The sequence below is a fragment of the Sus scrofa genome, chromosome 9 (genome assembly GCF_054392235.1).
Source record: "Sus scrofa isolate SSC_HxYL_T2T_F1_AM1 chromosome 9, Sscrofa_HxYL_maternal_Yorkshire_Landrace_v2.0, whole genome shotgun sequence".
NCBI classification, from domain to species: Eukaryota; Metazoa; Chordata; class Mammalia; order Artiodactyla; family Suidae; genus Sus; species Sus scrofa.
The window spans coordinates 132,555,807-132,574,660 of record NC_139391.1 but is presented as its reverse complement, the minus strand read 5'-3'; the positions used below and the strand labels follow the sequence as shown (position 1 = coordinate 132,574,660).

The following is an 18,854-nucleotide window of genomic DNA, read 5'->3' as shown; positions in this document are numbered from 1 at the left end:
CGTTGATTATCTTTTTAATCCCCAGAATAACGCTAGGCGATGGGCATTGTTATCCTTATGAGATGATTCCATTCTCCATTTGGCCCCTGTTTTCAACTGCATCTAATTGGTTTTCATTCCTTTCCTGAGTTAGAGTTTGCTCTCAGCAACTTTCCACTCCTTATATCTAGGAGTGTCACTCTACTATGAGTTAAACTGTGCACTCCTCACCAAATTCGCAAGGTTGACGTTCTCACCCCCAGGACCTCAGAATGTGACCTTACCTGGAAGTACATTTATTGCAGATGTAGCTAGTTAAAACTGTTAAGGTTATGCCAGAGGAGAGTAGGCCTCTAACCTGACAGGTGTTCTTATAAAAGGGGGTAATTTGGACACAGATATACAAACATGGAGAATGCTCTGTGAAGACCGGGGAGTTGGTGACAAAGGGACAGATATTGCAAAGTGAAAATTTAGGGACATTTGTTTTATAGTGAAAAAGGTTTTGGTAGAAGTGTCACTTGTAACAGCTTGCGCACAAACCATATGCTAACAGAGCCTATAATTCAAGTGGAAATAACTGAAAAGCCCATAATATCAATGTGAGTCATCGGCTTCTTGCATCTTATCAAAGTTGTATGAGAGTCTTGAATGCATGCTAGTTAAGAAGGTATGGTTCTGGTTCTGGAGAGGTGGCACCGGAAAAAAAAAAAAAAAAAAAAAAAAAAAAGCTGTAGACCAGTCTTTCTTGAGCATCCCCATTAAGACTTCCCAGGCAGATGAACTGGAACTTGCTCATGGTAAAATTCACCACTGGCGAAAATCAGATTCAGGATGCTACCTTTCTACCCAAGGCTCTTCTTCCAGGCCGCTTCAATTTGGGGGTGAATGACCAAGGGTGTGGACAGAGCACCAAGTGCAGGAAATAAAAGACCAGAGATTTCTATCACCCTATGCCTAGACGATAATAGGCTTTGCTGCGGTTACTTAGAAACACAGGAAGCATACCAAGGTTTTGAGGGAAATTTACTGCTAAAAAGAACTTGCAAGCCTAGCTCACAAAAGCCTGTGATTTTTATCTCTAAAACAAACTCTGGGGAGTTCCCGTCGTGGCTCAGTGGTTAACGAATCCGACTAGGAACCATGAGGTTGCAGGTTCGATCCCTAGCCTTGCTCAGTGGGTTAAGGATTCGGTGTTGCCATGAGCTGTAGTGTAGGTTGCAGACACAGCTCAGATCCCGCGTTGCTGTGGCTCTGGCATAGGCTTGGCAGCTACAGCTCCGATTAGACCCCTAGCCTGGGAACCTCCATACGCCACGGGTGCAGCCCTAGAAAAAGACAAAAAGACCAAAAAATAAAAAATAAAAAAAATAAAACAAACTCTGAATCCTTGAATCTGTACCTAAACAGATGTAGCCTCCTAGGGAGGTCATAGGTCCACTCCCCACTTCAGATATAATCACAGAAAACAGTGGACAGAAGAATCCCTCCCAGAGAACAGAATCATGGGTTGAAAAACAGAGTAGCCAAATGAACTATATAAATTTAGAATGGATTAAAGACCTGCATGTAAGACCTGAAACCATAATACTCCAAGAAGAAAACATAGGCCATACCCTTTGACATAAATCTTAGCAATATTTTTTTGATCTACCTCCTCAGACAAGAGAAACAAAAGCAAAAATAAACAAATGGAACCTAACCAAACTTGAAAACTTTTGCACAGTGAAGGAAATGATCAAGAAAGTGAAAAGGCAACCTACTGAATAAAAGAAGATACCTGTAAATGATATATCTGATAAAGGGTTAATATCCAAAATGTATACAGTACTCATACAATTCAATATTTTTAAAAAAGGTTAAAAAATGGGCAGAAGACCTGAATATTTTTCCAAGAAGACATACAGATGCCAAACAGGTACATAAAAAGATACTCAGCATCATTAACTGTCAAGGAAATTCAAATCAAAACCACAATGAGCTATATCACCTTACACCTGTCACAATGGCTATTGTCAAAAAGATATGAAATTGTAAGTGTTGGTGAGGATGTGGAGAAAAGGGAACCCTGTGCATTGCTGCTGGGAATGTAAATTAGTGCAGGAAGAATGGAAAACTGTATGAAGGTTTCTTTAAAAATTTAAAATAGAACTACCATATGACCCAGCAATTTCACTTCTAGGGCATTTATCTGAAGAACACTAATTTGAAAAGACACATGCACCCAATGTTCATAGCAGCATTATTTTCAATAGCCAAGATATGGAAGCACCCTAAGTGCCCATCAAGAGATGAATGGATAAAGATTTGGTATACATATACAATGGTGTATTATTCAGGGTAGGGAGTTTTCATAATTTCTGCCAGGGGGATTAAACATTGCTAGAGATCAGTGATTTCCAGGCATTTCCAATTCTTTCATTTTCTGAATGGAAGTCTGCAATTCACTTATCTGGTTACCACACCTTCTTTGTATATACTGGTTGAGGCAGAAAGCGTTTCTTTTGTTTACAGGTCATTGGGCCATAAGACCCACATCCAGGCCTGAAATTTAAAGGACTCACATCATGTAGAGATACTGGACATCACCCAGCAATTCTGGACTTCAAGTAAACGTAGTAAACAGATAATCCTCAGAGGCTGTATACTTTTTCACAAGGGTGAATGTGTTCTATGCGTGAAAAAGTTGTACACTCAGATTTTTGGATCACTGAAATACCAGACTTCGGCAGAGATTGCTAGTTGTGTCCTTGACATCTGTTTTCCACTGCATCTACAGTAATAAAAGTTTCAAGTAGGAAACTTGATTAGGCCTCTGAGCTTAAGATTCTCTTTCTTAACTTCCATTGTCGTTAAGCATGACATGTAACTAGGTTCTGGCTGCAGGATGTGAGCAGAATTAATCTGTGTCATTGCTACTCATGCTTCTAGGAACAGAGTATATCCAACCTTCTTATTCTCCATTTCCTGCTGGTCAAACGTGAAACACTCACCTTGGAACCCAGTATGGAAGCCACACTTGAGGATGCTGGGTCTTTGGGCAAACTTCACAGTGCAAGCTACACTGCTTGCCACAAACCACCTACTAAAGAACTCTAGGTGAGAGAGAAACTGTTTCCTGAAAATTGGGTTTGCCTCTTGTTGGTGTCTAGCCAAAAGACACAACTAACTCAAAAAGGTTGGAGAAGGAAAGGTTTATTACTTGCAGCAGTAGAACAACAAGAATCTTTCCCAAAGCAGTTATCTCACTGAATGGAAAAATCGAGAAAGTTTTAAGCTAAGGGTACATACATCTTCATGAAGGAGCTGGGGCAGAGGAAAAAAATCAGCGTAGAATTGGGGCAAAGGTCAACAGAATCTGTGCTTTAGTTGATTGAAGTCATGAAGGTCAGAAAAAGTCAACATCACCATCTCTTAGGTTCCAGTTGATCTGGTGGTTGAGGGGGTTTAAATTCATCAAAACAGCTCAAGAAAATGTTTCAAGCTAATCTTTACGATGGAGACAGAACTGGGTGTCTTTTTATAGGGAATTTATTGTCTTTGCTATTGTTATTTCTATTGCCTGATAACAGTCATTTTTTTTCCTGCATTCTTTTGCTCACTTAAGGTTATTCATTACTGAGACCTGCTGAAAGGCAAGCATTGTGGTCAAGCTTAGATCACAAAATGGCTTTGGCCAAAAGTGGCTTCCCTTATGTCAAGAAAGCCATGCCTGGTTCTCTTTCTCTGGGGACCCCTTACCCAAACCACTTACAAAATTAATTGAACCTGATTAAGTCACTGTTACCTTAACTTTTGTTACAGCACTAGGTAATAGCAGTCTTCCATCACCCAGTATCTTTTAGTAATTCTTCTTACCCACCACATTGTCCCATCTTATTCATGGATCCTGCTAAAGTTACTTTTAAAAACCCCTCTTTCTTACATAGTGGTTTAAATATGGCTCCCTTCTCCCACTGCCCACCAACCCCTAAAATTTTATTGTTACTCTGCTTATGTAATAATAAATTCATTGTATCTTTTTTCATTTCTCTCTCTCTTTTTTTTTTTTTTTTTTTGCTTTCTTGGCTCTCCTCCTCACTAGAGTATAACTCCTGAGGCAGTCGGAATTATCTTTTGTTCATCATGGGTTTCCTGATGTAATGGTAATTACTGTCTGAGATATAATAAACACTGAATAGCTAGATGTTAAAAGGAATAAAAGGCCCATTTGTTAATCTGATCTAAGTTTCTCGGATGGCCTCTTCAGACACTGCTTCTCTTGCAATATGTTTCTACTGCTTTGACTTGAAGGATTGCAGTCTAACAAGATTAGAATGTAGGGTATATTTACCTAAATCTAGAGCTGAACCTTAGTTTTGTTTGTAGGCCATGTTAATCTCTTATTTCTCAAAAAAGAAACAACACAATGAATTCAGAGATAAGAAGATGGTGTTGAGGAAAAAGCTTGAGGGCTCTCAGAAGACCTGAGTGTGCATCTCAGTGCTATCACATACTTGCCTTGTGTAACTCATGTATGATTATAGCATCATCGCCTGATGGAAACCAGTGTTTCTCTCTGGGGCAAGTAAGATGAGAGCAGATCTGAGAAATGTTATACTTAGGAAGTTTTTTTTAAAAAAAATTAGGAAACTATTTAGCTCTTAGTTTTTCTTTCATACTCTCCTTACTTTCTAACATACTTGGTTTAGAAATAATATCATAATAAAATATCTGAAGGGAGAAATGGGATCTGCTAAATTATTAAATTGCATTATGAACACATTCATTTAACTTATCCCCCTTAGATTTACAGGGAAAAAACTTGTTTTCACTCAGCTGTATTCTGAGTGAAATTTTCCACTGAATTTAAGCTATTCTATCACTGTATTAAAACCAGTAAAAATACTTTGAAGTCTATATATTTTCTTATTGGCTTCTATGTTGTTTAAACAAATAACCTATTTTTGTATTACACAATTGTTTGGCTAGTAAAATCATAATGATGAAAAAAAAAGCCAAGACTTTCTAGGGGAAAAAATTAAATAAATGGTTTGAAAGAAAAGCTATATGTTCATTAAAAGTCCTACAGCATCAAAGTGAAAAATTTCTGTTTCCATGACCAACCAGAGTGAATGTATATAAAATGCAAATTAAGCAGAAGTTTTCAGTAATTTTGATCATTAGAACTGTTCAAAATACATACGATGAATTTTAATTTATTGAAATTTTTCATTATTTTGAAAGTAAAAACTGCAATCAAATGGATTTTCCTGATTAAACCAGTTACCTGATTCACTGTATCAGTATTTTGGTATCATGTAGATCAGGAATTTCAGGAAAGGATTTAAAATCTGGAAAATTCATCATGGTCTACTAAAATTCCAGGTTTGTTTGAGCATAAATTTAGGACCAGAGCTAGAAGTGCCCTGGCATCTTCTATGGGAACATATGAGCAGTTCTGGCTTTTGTTAAGGAAAGCACAAATAAAGTAGGTTGTATAAACATACTGAGCAACTGAAAGTGGGGTTGCCCTAAAATAGAAATAGCACACCAGTTTTGCTTGAATATCCAAAAAAAGGATAGACATCATTAAATGCCCCTAATTAGCAAGGGTTAAAAATAATGTTACAGTTATAAAAAAAGTATTTTTATTCCGAGAGGTACCACTCAAACAAGACATTTATAAAGTGATTCCAAAAATGGTTTTATAAGCAGTGTCAGAAGGGCTCACAATCAGCAAAATAAATGAAAATAACTGCAGCCAGTTCAGAGACCTGGAGTCACAGCTCTAGGATGCAATAGGTATAGTTATTGTTCCTTGGCTTAGACTATGTTTAGAACTTGTGTTTCAATTTTAATACCTCTTTGTTGCTAAGAAGTAGATAAACTAAGGACAAAGTTTTGCTGTTCCATAAAGCCAAGCTGGGTAAGTAGATATGAGAATTGTAGAAGCTCGGTTGAAAAAAGAGACACCAAATCAAAAGAAGCTTCCTCTGAGTGTTATCCTTGGAATGACTACAGAGGAAAGAAGGGCAGGGGTTTAGACGAAAAGTTTTTGAGAGATTGGTGCTCTAGCTTTTCCAAGGAAGAGTGGTAATTAAAGACCTTTCTAAATCTGTCACTCTTAAATGATGTGATACTGAAAAAAAAAAAAAAAAAAACAAACCTCCAAACATCTACTGTAATTTGCTTAGACTAGTCCTTGAATTTTGTCGTTAAAATTTCATAAGCAGATACTGGGGAACCCCAGAGAAAGAACCAACCAGGTATGCTTTCTTGATATAAAAGAAGACATTTTTGGCTTCAGCCATTTTGCGATCCAAGACTGACCACATGCTTGCCCTTGAATAGGTCTCAGTATTAATAATCTTTTAATTTATTTTTTATTGTCATTTCCCCAATACAATTTTTTTCCTACTGTACAGCATGGTGACCCAGTTACACAAACATGTATACATTCTTTTTTCTCCCATTATCATGCTCCATCATAAGTGACTAGACATAGTTCTCAGTGCTACACAGCAGGATCTCATTGGTAATCCATTCCAAAAGCAAGTATTAATAATCTTTAAGTCTATTTTGCCTGCTATGAGTATTGCTACTCCAGCTTTCTTTGAATTTCTATTTGCATGGGATGTCTTCTTCTATTCCTTCACTTTCATTCTATATGCATCTGTAGATCTTAAGTGGGTCTCTTGTAGTTAGCATACATATGGGTCTTATTTTTGTATCCACTCAGCCAATTTGTGTCTTTTAGTTAGAATATTTAATTCATTTACATTTAACACAATTACTGATATGTATGTTCTTATTGCCATTATCTTAATTGTTTTGAATTTGTCTTGTTTTCTCTTGTGATTTGACAACTATCTTTAGAGTTGTGTTTGGATTGCTTGTTCTTTTTCTGTATGTGTATCTATTGCAGGTTTTTGGTTTGCAGTTACCATGAGCTTTTGATATAGAAGTTCATATATATACACATATACATATACATATATATATATGCAAGATTGTTTTAAGTTGCTGTTTTCTTAACTAAAATTCATTTCCAGTATCCTGAATTTGTACTCTCCTATTCTCACCTTCTCACAATTGCTGATTTTGATGTCATATTTGTGTGTGGATGATTTCCTATTTTACTCTGACTTTACTGATGACCTTTCACGTTTTTAATTTTCTTGTTCTAATTGTGGCATTTTTTTTCCTTCCTAGGATTTTTTGTAAAACTGGTTCAGCGATGCTGAGTCCCCTCAGCTTTTGCTTGTCTATAAAGCTTTGATTTCTCCATTGAATCTGAATGGGAGCCTTGCTGGGTAGAGTATTTTTGGTTGCATATTTTTCCCTTTCATCACTTTAAATATATTGTACTACTTCCTTCTGATCTGCAGAGTTTCTGCTGAAAAATCAGCTGAAAACCATATGAGGATCCCCTTGTATATCATTTGTTGCATTTCCCTGTTGCTTTTAATATTTTCTCTTAGCCTTTAATCTTTGTCAATTCGATTAATATGTGTCTTGGTATGTTCCTCTTTGGGTTTATTCTGTATAGGACTCTCTGTGCTTCTTGGATTTAAGTGAGTTGTTTCCTTTTCCACTTTAGGGAAGTATTTAGCGATTTTCTCTTCAAATATCTTCTCAGGCCCTTCCTCTCTCTCCCTCTCTCTCTCTATTCCCCCTCCTTCTGCGACCCCCATAATATGAATGTTCATTCATCTGATATTGTCCCAGATGTCTCTTAGACTGTCCTCATTTCTTTACATTCTTTTTCTCACTCTGTTCCTCAGCAATGATTTCCACCAATCTGTCTTCCAGTTCACTTATTCATCTTTCTGCCTCATTTATTTTGCTATTGATTCCTTCTAGCATATTTTTCATTTCATTTATTGTGTTGTTCATCTCTGTGTGTTTGCTCTTTAAATTTTCTAGCCCTTTGTCATACATTTCTTATATCTTGTACATTTTGGCCTGTGCCTCCATTCTTTTTCTGAGATCTTGGATCATCTTTACAATCATTACTCTGAATTCTTTTTCAGGTAGATTGCTTATCTCCACTTAACTTAGATGTTCTTCTGGGATTCTACCTTGTTCCTTTTAATAATTTTAATAGGTCTACAATAACTCTTCCTTCCAGTACTATCTTCTTCAATTCTCAAACACCCTACAAATCCCAGATGCTTATCATTTTCCAACATAGGATTACTCTTTTTCTCAAAAATACCAGTCTGTTCCCACCATCTCCCTGATAACATCTCTCATCTCTGCACCTGAAGCTTCTCTATGACATGCTAGTAACACATCATATGCTGTGATATTGTCAAGCCCCTGAAGAGTGTGACTTACCTTCCCTTTCATTTTTTCCCCAAAATAATAATTTTCAAAAATAGTCCCTGACACGAAATCAACAACAAGAATAAAAACTGCAAAAAATACAAACATGTGGAGACTAAACAACATGCTACTAAACAACCAATGGATCACTGAAGAAATCAAAGAGGAAATTAAAAAATACCTAGAAGCAAATAACAACAAACATAAGACACTCCAAAACCTATGGGATGCGGCAAAAGCTGTCCTAAGAGGAGAGTTTATAGCAATACAGGTCTACCTCAGGAAATAAGAAAAAGCTCAAATAAACAAGCTAACTTTACATCTAAAGCAGCTTGAGAGAGAAGTACAGACAAGACCTAAAGTTAGTAGAAGGAAAGAAATCATAAAGATCAGAGCAGAAATCAATGAAATAGAAACAAAGAAAACCATTGAAAAGATCTATGAAACGAAAAGCTGATTCTTTGAAAAGATCAACAAAGCTGATAAACCCCTAGCCAGACTTATCAAGCAAATAAGAGAGAGGACTCAAATCAATAAAATTAGAAAAGAAAAATGAGAAGTAACAGTGGACATCACAGAAATACAAAGGATCATAAGAGATGATTATATGCAACCATATGCCAATAAAATGGAAAACCTAGAAGAAATGGACAAATTCTTAGAAAAGTACAATCTTCCAAGACTAAACCAAGATGAAATAGAAAAGATGAGTGGACCAATCACAAGAACTGAAATTGAAACTGTGATTTAAAAATTTCCAACAAACAAAAGTCCAAGACCAGATGGCTTCGCAGGTGAATTCTATCAAACATTTAGAGAAGAGCTAACACCTCTCCTTCTGAAACTATTTCAAAAAATCGCAGAGGAAGGGATACTCCCAAACTCATTCTATGAGGCCACCATCACCCTGATACCCAAACCAGACAAAGATACCACAAAAAAAGAAAACTACAGGCCAATTTAACTGATGAACATCGATGCAAAAATTCTCAACAAAATACTAGCAGACCACATCCAATAATACATTCAAAAGATTGTACATCATGTTCAAGTGGGATTTATCCCAGGTATGCAAGGATTCTTCAATATCCGCAAATCCATCAGTGTGATACACCGCATTTACAAACTGAGGAATAAAAACCATATGATCTCAACAGACGCAGAAAAAGCCTTTGACCAAAAAAAAAAAAAAAATAGTCCCTGATACATATCCATTCAACCTTTATCCAGACTCCAGATTCTGCATAACATTCTTCAGATGCAGAATGGGTAAGAACCTTCTCCATACATTACATGGTAATTTTAAAACCCAAATATCTAAATTTTACAGGTGTAAAGTTTATATGTCCATGATAACTAAATAATGGTCATGTTGAAATGTCACTTCTCAAGAGAAGAGGATGAGAGTAAAAATCCATTTAAAAAATGGAATAAAGTTCTTTCATTATGCCACATGGTAATGAGTTTTATAAATGACCTCTTTATAACAAAATATCCCGCATGATTTTATTGTCCATATTTTTATTCCTGCTTATGATCATGTTTTTGCCAAGTGGAACTATTTTAATTATCACTGGCTTTATCAGACAGAGGGTTCAGAGAGTCAGGACCACTACAGATCTATCTATTGTCTGTCTGTCTGTCTATATATCTATCCATCTACCTAGTTATCTACCTACCTATTTACTGGTTGTTCTACAGAGATTAGAACTTACATAACTGTGGGAGGTAGTTAAGACACAGTCCCAGAGTTCCTGTCGTGGCTCAGTGGTTAATGAATCCAACTAGAAACCATGAGGTTGCAGGTTCAATCCCTGGCCTCACTCAGTGGGTTAAGGATCTGCCATTGCCATGAGCTGTGGTGTGGGTCACAGACACGGCTCAGATCCCGTGTTGCTATAGCTCTGATGTAGGCAGGCAGCTACAGCTCCAATTAGACCCCTAGCCTGGGAACCTCCATATGCCATGGGTGCAGCCCTAGAAAAGAAAAAAAAGGGGCGGGGGGAGTCCCAACACGTTTGTTGTCTTTCTGTCTGATGCTGGAGCTTAAAATCCATGAGGCAAGCAGTCAGAAAGAGAAGATGGATGTAAAGTCAGGGACAACAGGAATAAGCTAGAACACTTAAGCACAAGCAGGAACCAGCAAGGGTGGATTTGAAGCTGGTTTCAGTTCTTGTTGCCTCTGCTCTTCAAAGTGTGGGTATCCTGGAGTAGTTGGGGCTTCATCATGGAGCTAAACAAACATACCTCTCCCAGGAATCAGAGAAGCTGTCAGAGGATCCAAAGGAAGGTGAAGAAATTGAAAGCTCAACCAATGATTTACTCAAATTGGGTGATCCAGCACATAAGTGACAGTGTGTGTGAACTACAAAATAATTGCTGCTTCACTTCTGTCCTCCAGATCTTGCACAAGAATATCTCTGGTGGCTTACCCTAACCAGAAATATACAAGAAAGGTCATTCTGAGAAACAGATTTCAGGCTAACCAACTTGACACATTGCCACCATGCTAGCTTATGAAAATTACATTGTAAATGATGCATGTATGCCAAATGACATCAGAGCCTGGTGTATAAATAATGATATTTACAATTTATTGAATAAGACCTGTGTTCTATTCTTCGAGCATTAAGTCACTGATCTATCACAACCCAATGATATAGGGACAGTTTTTGTTCTCATTTTCCAGACGTGGAAACTGAGTTAAAAATAGTTAAGTAACTTGGATAAAGTCATAGAGCCAATAGGTCTAGCAGAAGCAGGACTTAAACCACACAGGCAGTTGAACTGTAGAGCCTCTGCCCTTACCCACTACCACTCTGCCTCCTCTCATGAGACAATGTAAGGAAAGCTCTGGCAGAACTGAGTCAACAGAGGGCACAATGGAGTCTAAGTCTGACATCTGCTAAAGGACCTGGGCCATAGCACAAATTTCCTGTTGCGAGCAGCACAATTCCACTCACCTGATTAAACTGATGATTTATATTTTGCTTGAATTTTCTTTTTATAGATTCCTGTCTGCATGTAAAATCTTATTGCTGAAAATAATTAAAAGCAATAAAGGTCTTAAATAGTGAACAGCTTAATTCATAGGGGACAAACTAAACTGTTTCTGACACAGAAAGGGGATGTGTAAGGAGCCAATACCTCTGAGTATATCATTAATAAATTAAAGGATAGACAAGCCAGTAACTATAAATGAATGAAGCATTAGTTAAAGCCACAGAAAAATGTTTTTTAAAATGTTCCATCCCTACTAAATGAGAGATGCTTTTGCCACATGATATGAAGTTTTTGAATTACATGTGGGTGCAGTTTTCCTAGTCCATTCACAAAAAGCCAAATTTTCACAACAAATTGCTTCCTCTTTGTCCCTGGGGGTAGGTTTTTTTAAATGTCCCACATGTGTTCTTGGAGAAGAAGGTAGTGGGAATCAAGGTACGTCAGGATGATTATGGCTGTCTGGTGGGGATCCTTCTGAGACTGCTATTGCACAATTCTATGTGCAATGCAGCATTTGAAAATTAAAACGCTTTTGGAGTCTTCTGTGACAATGGCTTTGGGTTGCACAAGCACCGAACTGCTTTCAATCCCTCAACCACTTCCGCCTTGCATGGATGGCGTTTCCTTTAAGGCAGTATGTGCTGGGAGAGGCATGTCATTTATATGTGTCTTACCTGCCAGATACTGCAGAACCACACCTGGCACTGAGCCCACTCCTCACAGATGCACATCGGCTCTATCCTGAAAAGCTAATCTGTGTGAAATCCTGAAACTGCAACTCTCTACAGATACTTCACATTAAGTGTATGTCCCCCACCCCTAAACTTTCCTTAAAAGCCTTGTCTGCAGATCACATGTCAGCGCCAGCCCTGTAGGGTCTCTCAGTCTGCCTTGGACTCTGCCAGCCATACAACCTCGGGTGCCACCAAGTCTGGAATCTTCTTTTATCCCCTACTGGGTCCTCTGAATCCCTATCGATTCCTCACAAAACTCTCCCAAACTTTTAAATTCCCTTAAGTCAAATCAGCTTCCTTTCCTTCTCACCAGACCCTGACAAGCCCTCTCCACTCTCCTCTCATACTTTCCCAGCCTTTCTTTTAATCTCAAGAAGTTAGTGAGCAGCTCAAATTCAATCCTTTCCTGACTCCATCAAGCAGTGAATTATTTTTCCCTCAATGCTCCCACGATACGATTTAGACTTCTTTTTTTAATGTTCTTATTTTATTTCTTCTTTCTTTCTTTCTTTATTTATTTATTTTTTTGTCTTTTGTTGTCTTTTGTTGTTGTTGTTGTTGTTGTTGTTGCTATTTCTTGGGCCGCTCCCGCGGCATATGGAGGTTCCCAGGCTAGGGGTCCAATCGGAGCTGTAGCCACCAGCCTACGCCAGAGCCACAGCAACGCGGGATCCGAGCCGTGTCTGCAACCTACACCACAGCTCACGGCAACGCCGGATCGTTAACCCACTGAGCAAGGGCAGGGACCGAACCCGCAACCTCATGGTTCCTAGTCGGATTCGTTAACCACTGCGCCACAACGGGAACTCCCTCTTCTTTATTTTTGACACAAGTTACTACTATGGCCTTTGGTAAAAGTTCAAAGCCCTGGATTCCAATTTTGCCTCCTCCACTAACTACAGGACATTGTTCAAATCACCTTCTAATACTCAGTTTTCTCATCTGCAATGTGTTAATAATAATCATAGGAAAATATAACAATAATTTTAATAAGATCTAGCACATTGAGTGTTTCCTATGTGTCAGGCACTCTTTTTAAGAGTGAACACAGGAGTTCCCATCTTGGCGCAGTGGTTAACGATCCGACTAGGAACCATGAGGTTGCGGGTTCGGTCCCTGCCCTTGCTCAGTGGGTTAACGATCCGGCGTTGCCGTGAGCTGTGGTGTAGGTTGCAGACACGGCTCGGATCCCGCGTTGCTGTGGCTCTGGCGTAGGCTGGCGGCTACTGCTCCGATTCAACCCCTAGCCTGGGAACCTCCATATGCCGCGGTAGCGGCCCAAGAAATAGCAAAAAAAGACGAAGAGAAAAAAAAAAAGAGTGAACACATATTAACTTTTTAATAATGCAGAAGAGTGATTAAATAATTTTTAGCAAATCCATACCATAGAGTATTACAGAGCCACTAAAAATACTAAGGTATAATAACATGGAACTATATTGATATACTATTAAGTGGAAAAATATATCTCTCCCTCTTTCTTTAAAAATATATAAGCAAATCAACTACACTTCAATAAAAAACATTAAAAAATTTATACACAAAAGCACACATATATGATTTGAATTTTTACAATACATTTTATACATCTGTATAGTTTAACTTTTTCAATGAATATTTTAAAAACAAAATTTTTTTAAATGACAAAAAAATAAATTATGATTTTAACAGACATATCAGAACTGGTAACTTAAGTAAATTATTATTAACACTTATGAAAGTAGAAACTGCTATGTACTATCCCTATTCCAATCACAATTTTTAAAATACTTTGACACATACCTCTTTAAGAACTACCAACTAAATCAGCATTGCTTTTTTCTGAATATCCCCAATGAGAGCATTTGTAGATGTTTGAATTTTTTTTTAAACAGAATATAATTTGTCATAATGACTGACGAATAAAAGCTGTTAATCAGGGTTTTAGGGGCAACAGTTCACTCCTTTTACAGGATGGAGGGCCCCCAAAATTTCCCCAAAGCCTATCTCAAAATAATAAGCTTAATAATGCTTTGTGGTTCAACATACGCAAATCAATCAGCATCATACACTGCATTAACAAAAAAAAAAAAGTCAAAAATCATATGATCATCTCAATAGACGCAGAAAAAGCATTTGACAAAGTCCAACATCCATTCATGATCAAGACCCTCACCAAAGTGGGTATAGAGGGAACATTCCTGAATATCATCAAAGCCATTTATGACAAACCCACAGCAAATATAATCCTCAATGGGGAAAAACTGAAAGCCTTCTCACTCAAATTTGGAACAAGACAGGGATGCCCACTCTCACCACTGCTCTTCAACATAGTTTTGGAAGTCCTAGCCACAGCAATTAGACAAACAAAAGAAATAAAAGGCATCCATATAGGAAGAGAAGAGATAAAACTGTCACTGTATGCAAATGACAGGATACTATATATAGAAAACCCGAAGGACTCAACCCCAAAACTACTAGAACTGATTCATAAATTCAGCAAAGTAGCAGGATATAAGATGAACATTCAGAAGTCAGTTGCATTTCTGTATACCAGCAATGAAACATGAGAAAAGGAATACAAAAATACGATACCTTTTCAAATTGCACCTCACAAAATCAAATACCTCGGAATACACCTGACCAAAGAGGTAAAGGACCTATATGCCGAGAACTATAAAACTTTAATCAAAGAAATCAAAGAAGATGTAAAGAAATGGAAAGATATTCCATGTTCCTGGATTGGGAAAATCAATATTGTAAAAATGGCCATACTACCCAAAGCAATCTACAGATTCAATGCAATCCCTATCAAATTACCCATGACATTTTTCACAGATCTAGAACAAACAATCCAGACCTATTCATTTTTATCATCAGCCCTCTTTTCACCCAGCTTTTGCCCCTCAGCATTCAAACAAGTCAAGTCTCTCTGATAGAAACTTGAGAGGGAGAGTAGGACAGAGACACAGAGACAGAGACAATCATGGAAAGCAAGAGAGAAGACCCTGGTCTCTCGGCCTCATTCACGTTTCTAAACAATCATCAGCCTCCTCCTTGGAAACAATCTTAGTGCTCCCTTAAATTACTCACTCTCACATTCTTCTCAAGCCAGAGCAGTTAGAGTTTTTCCCCAGTCACTCCAGTGTAAGTATTAGTGATGGTCACTAATGACCATCCATTTTCCAAATCCAAGGGATAATTTTCAGGCATCTTACTGAATTACCTGGCGTTGTACATATCACCACCCTTCAGCACTTCTTCCTTGAAATGTTTAGTTTCGCTTCTGTGAAATCACACTCTTCCTGTTCTCATTATACCTCCTGTTCCTTTTTTGGTGTATTTTGGAGACTCATCATTTAAAACTCGATGCTCCCCAGAATTGCACCATGGGCCCCTCTCTCTTCACCTATATACTTATCCTGATCATTGCTTCTTTGTTCAAGGCCTCAACGACTACTTCCACCTGATGGCATCCTAAACTTCGAGCCTAAACTCACCTCTGTTCCGAGGTCAGGAACCCATCAGGTAGCTCCACAAACCGTTTTATCCTCTCTACTTCCTTTTTGGCAAATGGCACCACCCAGTTGCTCAAATAAAAAACATGGAGTCCTTCTCGAATTTTTCTCTCTCCCTCACTTCCCAAACTCATTGATCTTCAAGCCCTGCCAATTCTACCAATTAAGTGCTTCTTAGGAGTGTCCGTCATGGCTCAGTGGTTAACGAATCCGACTAGGAACCATGAGGTTGCGGGTTCGGTCCCTGCCCTTGCTCAGTGGGTTAAGGATCCAGCGTTGCCGTGAGCTGTGGTGTAGGTTGCAGACTCAGCTCAGATCCTGCGTTGCTGTGGCTCTGGTGTAGGCCAGTGGCTACAGCTCCGATTCAACCCCTAGCCTGGGAACCTCCATGTGCCGTGGGAGTGGCCCAAAGAAATAGCAAAAAAAAAAAAAAAAAAAAAAAAAAAGTGCTTCTTAAAGTATTTGTTTATGGCTTTTCCATTTCTTATCTAGATTCCTATCACAGCCTCATTGCACCTCTGCCTTTAGTTTCATCTCTTCCAGTATAAACTCCCCAAAGTTATCACAATAAACATTCCAATACACAGATCAGTAATTCCCCATCAACTTCCAGATAAAATCCAAAGCTAAGGCTTTACATAATCTGGCCCCCACCTACCTTCCCAGTCTTATCTTCTCTGAACTCCACAGGCATCCTGAGATCTGGCCATACTCCACGTGCAGTTTTGTATACATGCCATGCTCTCTCTTCCCACACCTTCCCATTATTTTCCTCTCCCTCTTTTCTTCTCAGCATTGCCAATTAATATTTCATCTTGAAAAATATCTCAGTTTCACTTCTATCAAGATTCATCTTATCTAAATTTTTAGTGAAATTACCTAGAATTGAAAGTGAGTTTCGTTTGGAAATCCATAGATCTTTGCCTCTCTTACTATATTTATTATACTGGGGCCTCTGGTTTACAAGTTCAGAAACTAAACCCAAACCAGATTTAAAAATAGGGAAAGGGAGTTCCAATCATGGTGCAGCGGAAACAAATCCATCTAGGAACCATGAAGTTATGGGTTTGATCCCTGGCCTCGCTCAGTGTGTTAAGGATCTGGTGTTGCCCTGAGCTATGGCGTAGGTCGCAGACCAGCTTGGATCTGGCGTTGCTGTGGCTGTGGTGGAGGCCGCGGCTACAGCTCCGATTAGACCCCTAGCCTGGGCACTTCCATATGCCACAGGTGCAGCCCTAAAAAGAAAAAAAAAAAAAAAAGTAGGGAAGGGCAGATTAAAGGGAATGTGTTAAGTAAGAGCTAGTAGAAAGCCCATAAAGTACAATTTAAAGCATAGCTGAACATAATGGCTTAACCAATGTCCTCAGGAGTCTGTGTATTTTTCTGTCTTTAGCTTTGTTTGACTCTGTGTTAGCTTATTCTCAGACAGGCTGTCATTATATGGTGGCAAAGAAGGCTGTCAGCTGCTTCACTGACATTTCCACAAAAACCCTAGGATGGGAGTTCCCTGGTGGCTCAGTGGTTAAGGATCCTGCATTGTCCCTGCTGTGGCCCAGGTTGCTGTTGTGGTACAGGTTCAATCCCTGCCTGGAGAATTTCTGCATGCCACAGGCATGCCCCACCCCACCCCCCAAAAAAATCCTAGGATGGTTTCTCATTGACCTAATTGTGGCCACACACCTATTTTACCGACCAATCACTTTGGTTAGGACAATGAGATAACTGGACTGGCCAGGTCTAGGCCACATGCCCACTGTAGTTTCTGGGATAGTGGGTAAGGTCAGTGACCGCCAAACTCTAAATTGAGAGTGAAAGAAATGACTCCACCAAAAAGAAGCTGGACATGGAAGAATATATTTGCCTACTGCAACCCTTCTCACACCATATTAAAACAGTGAGTTCTCTGCCTATTCACTGATTTGTGAGCCTTTTCAGTGAAGGTATAGATTGTATTTTCACCTATGTAACCCAAGCACGACGTATACCACATATCAGTATTTTTGTGCGAACCTTATGAAATAATGTATTAAGAGCCTTTAAAGCATTCAGCCATAAAGAATAAAATCTTGCTATTTGTGACAACAAGGATGGACCTTGAGGGCATTATGCTAGTGAAACAAGTCAGACAGAAAAAGACAAATACTACTGATCTCACTTACTGGTAGACTCTAAAAGACAAAACAAAATAAAATAAACAACAACAAATAACAAAACAAAACACAAACTAAGCTTATAAATATGTACAGAGAACAAACCAGTAGATGGCCAGAGGCAGGGGATGGACAAAATGGGTGAAGGAGGACAAAAGGTACAAATTTCTAGTTATAAAATGAATACTTCACAGAGATGTAATGTATAGCATGGTGATAGAATTAGTAATACTGTATTGTATATTTGAAAGCTGCAAAGAGAATAAACATTAAAAGCCCGCTTCACAAGGAAAAAATTGTTTGTAACTATATGGTGACAGATGTTGACTAGACTTACTGTGTGATCATTTTGCAGTATATACAAATATCTAATTATTATTTTGTATACCTGATTCATATATATTGCTGTACATAAATTATACCACAACAAAAATAAAGCACTGATCACAGTCAGACACATAATAAACAATAAATATCAGCTATCATGATTGGTATTATTGTTTCATATACAGAGTGAAAAGAGTAGTGTGAAGTAAGATTCATTTGGACAATCAATGGCCCATATGCATGATTGTCCTAAGAGAAAGTAGTTTCACCTTCAAGTAACAGAAGATCCATAGTCAAGCGAATTAGACTTAAGAGATTATCTCACATAGTAAGGAGTCTCTGCGATGCCTTACCTGGGTATAGGAGGTGGTAATATCTGTCGCTAAAAGAAATGATCAAAGATCCAGAGTATTTATATCTTCCAGTTTTGTCACCCACAGAAGGTAAGCTAGTTCTCGTCACGGTCACAAAACATTTGATGAAGCTCTGAGCAGCACATCCTCACATACCAGGGACTGAAAGGCAGAAAAATGGATACTGTTTTTCATGGATCTCTTTTTAAGAGCAAAGTATTTTCTCAGAATCTCCCCTCTCCCCAGCCAATTACTACTACATAGCTTTGGTCAGAACTGGGTCAGAGAGAGATCACGTTGGTGCTCATAGATCACACAAGATGTTTTCAAAGGAGGAGGATATGCTTTCTAAAATTGTTGGGATCTTGCCAGCATGGACCCAGGTGGGGATTAGCTATATGTGTTGGCAAAAAAAATAAAGTCTGCCACATTTTGCAGGCATTTCCAAAGTAATATGTACTCACTGCTGCAATTCAATACATCAATTTTGTCCAGAGAGTA

General features: G+C 38.4%; 1 protein-coding gene across 1 annotated transcript in view; it reads right to left on the bottom strand.

Moving 5' to 3' along the window:
• Nucleotides 1-18,515, bottom strand: part of PLA2G4A (phospholipase A2 group IVA) — a 369,657-nt gene extending 351,142 nt beyond the window's left edge. Inside the window, exon 1 of the mRNA XM_084977979.1 lies at nt 18,354-18,515. The gene's annotated coding sequence lies outside the window, so the exon portion shown is untranslated. The remainder of the gene's footprint in view (nt 1-18,353) is intronic.
• Nucleotides 18,516-18,854: the final 339 nt, after the last annotated feature.